Genomic DNA, 2,666 nt, shown 5'->3' on the forward strand with positions numbered 1-2,666 from the left:
ACCATCCAAGCCATCACTACAGTTTCTAGGCACAGTAGCACCGTGTTCCATGTGTTCAAAGGACAAAGGAAGTAAATGCCCAATGAGAACCAAAAAAGAATTCAACAAAAGTGGTAGTAGTCCCTCAGATACTTGCAGTGTTCAGCATTTGCATCAGCTAGAGCTAATAACAAATCATCATTGGGAAACTACTGTTCATTAATTTATAACTAAAGAACTAATCAGTACACACAAGACATTAACCATCAAAGAAGAAAATTAAGCTTGATGTCCAAAACAACGAGCATATACATGCAGTAGCCTCAGATAAACCATGGAAATTTCAGCAGCATATCAGAGTGGTGCATGACATTAAGTCTCATCATAGGCAGCCTACATTCAAGACAATGTTTTACAGGGCAAGCTTGACCTTAAATTGGGAGACCATTAACGGTATGGGAGAGATCTTCCACAGTTGGATAGGATTGGGCCCACAACGTGTGTTAAGCCCTGAAAATGGCAGACTTTCACATGCACGTTGAAAGGCCTGACACAATTCATATTTATCAACAAGACTTGAACCCTGATTATCCACTCCTTTACATGCCAGCATAGATCTTCTAACAATCCATGCTTAATTATTCAAATTATGCATTAAAAAGACCGCACGGGCAAAGTCACTCATTTAGATTTTTTTTTTCAAATCTTACATTACCAAGCCTTTACTTTGTTTTCGAATCGGGCATGGGGAACATGCCTGTGTTGGCAGCATTTCTGGGGGGAGCAAAACCTAAAAGCTTCTGCAAGTTGGACCGTATACTGACAGAGCATAAGAAGTAGAGAAAAACCATGGCACAGTCAGTGGGATCGTCTCCATGGAGCCCTCTATGGCTCATCCTCTGCACAAAAGGGATAGGGGAGAAAGGGAGCTTGGCCACAGCCTTCCCTTCAAAGAGAGAGTTCAAAAGGCCAAAGACAACAACAAGAACAACAGCAACCACGCCTCCTGACTTGAACTTGGTGAAGGAGAGGTCACGGCTGGACTCTTTGAGGCTGCTTTCCAATCGATCCATCTTCTTGACCTTGGAGTTTTTGCTGCTGGATACTGCAGAGGCGCCTGTGCCCTTCATGACCTCGAGCTTTCTGGAGGCTCTGTCTATGGTGGAGCGCAGACTCTTGTAGGAATCCGTCCTGTAAATGAGGATCCAGGATATGGTCTCGCAGATCATGGCCGATGCGAAAGAGATGGCCAGGATGATCAGGCCGTCCCCATAAGGCAGAGACACGGCCATTAGAGAGAAAGACACACAGAAAGCTTACCTATTGAGATGTGATGACCTTCAGCTTCTTATGGTCCTTTTGCAACCCTAAAACACTACAAAGAAAAAGCTGAAAGCAAAAAGGCAGAAAAAGAGATTCTAAAAAAACCAAAAAAAACAAAAAGCAACGAAAAAGTGGCTTCATAGTTGCTTTTTGACGGGCTGAGTTCAAAGTTGTGAAGGCTATGCCTCCTATAGGTACTACAAACCGTAGTGCTTCAACCTCTTGCCATAAGCATCTCGTTGGGTGTTGAGTTTGTTTAAGCGGTATCGCGATCAGTTTTAAAGTTCCCGCCTACATAAAAGCTTGCTATATTTCATCAAACCCATCAGTTTTGAAGGGCAAGGACACCAGTAAAAAATCAAGCCTGATTCCCTAGTCCAACATCTATCATCTACACTTGGTTGGTCTAGGCCCATCACAATCATTGTTTGTCAATTTCTACGCCAACCATTAAAAAACAAACTGACTGACCTACTCAAAATACATTTTAAGTGTTGACATATCAGTCCTCACCCATATTGCATTCACCCATTCAAAAACAAACCAGCTGACCTACTCAATTTACATTTTAAGTGCTGACATGTCGGCCCTCACCCATAATGCATTCCAAGAGCTGACGTGCTCGCCTCCCAACACTTGTGATCGTTGACGGCCAAAAATGACCCTAGAGAAGGCTATTCTAGTATTCTATAAGGAGGCTCTCATCTATGTCGGGTCATCTCAAAATGGCCATTTCCTACTTAAGGTGAAAATAAATGGACTCCATAGAGGAGCTTGTGGTCAACTATTTTGGCAAATGCTCCATTAACTACTAATGCGTTGCCTAGACCTTTTCATGTAGCATTTGAAAGTTGTGTGATGTGTGTTAGTTTAGCTTGCTCGTTAGTTTTTATTTTAGGGAGATATATATTTTTATGTTTTTTTTACAGCCATGTGGCACTGATGTTCATTTTTTCCCCTCATTCTTGTCTACACAAATATCTCATATTTCTTGAAATCAGTAAAGAATTACCTTCAATTTCTAGATATGAAGATGATCTTTCACCATTTAAACTATAAATGTTTTACAAATGAGATCCCTTATTTTTATCCCACCCAAACTCTAACTAGTGGGAGTTCCTAGCTTTCTTTTTTTGAGTTTACCTCTCTATATGCCCCATACTCGATCTCATGTCAATCAAATCAATCCAATCCGAAGTCCTCTCTCTCCCTGTTACAGTCGTAGGAGGCTAAACAACTTTGTACCACCCTGAAATCCTCCTCCACCCCTTCCCATGCACATGCAAACCTAGAAAATCCTGCTAGCAATAACTAGGGCGGAAATCCACCTACTCCAGAACCATTGACCACCATGCGGGGTTGGG

The 2,666-nt window shown here is 42.0% G+C and overlaps 1 pseudogene across 1 annotated transcript; it reads right to left on the reverse strand.

Moving 5' to 3' along the window:
* Positions 1-360: 360 nt before the first annotated feature.
* On the reverse strand, positions 361-1,385 carry LOC147639549 (uncharacterized; annotated as a pseudogene). The gene has a single exon (XR_015265050.1). The product of XR_015265050.1 is annotated as an uncharacterized LOC147639549 (transcript).
* Between the last annotated feature and the right edge of the window lie 1,281 nt (positions 1,386-2,666).

This window comes from Cibotium barometz, chromosome 4 (genome assembly GCF_041138505.1).
Source record: "Cibotium barometz isolate CiBa-2024 chromosome 4, ASM4113850v1, whole genome shotgun sequence".
In the NCBI taxonomy this organism is placed as follows: Eukaryota; Viridiplantae; Streptophyta; class Polypodiopsida; order Cyatheales; family Cibotiaceae; genus Cibotium; species Cibotium barometz.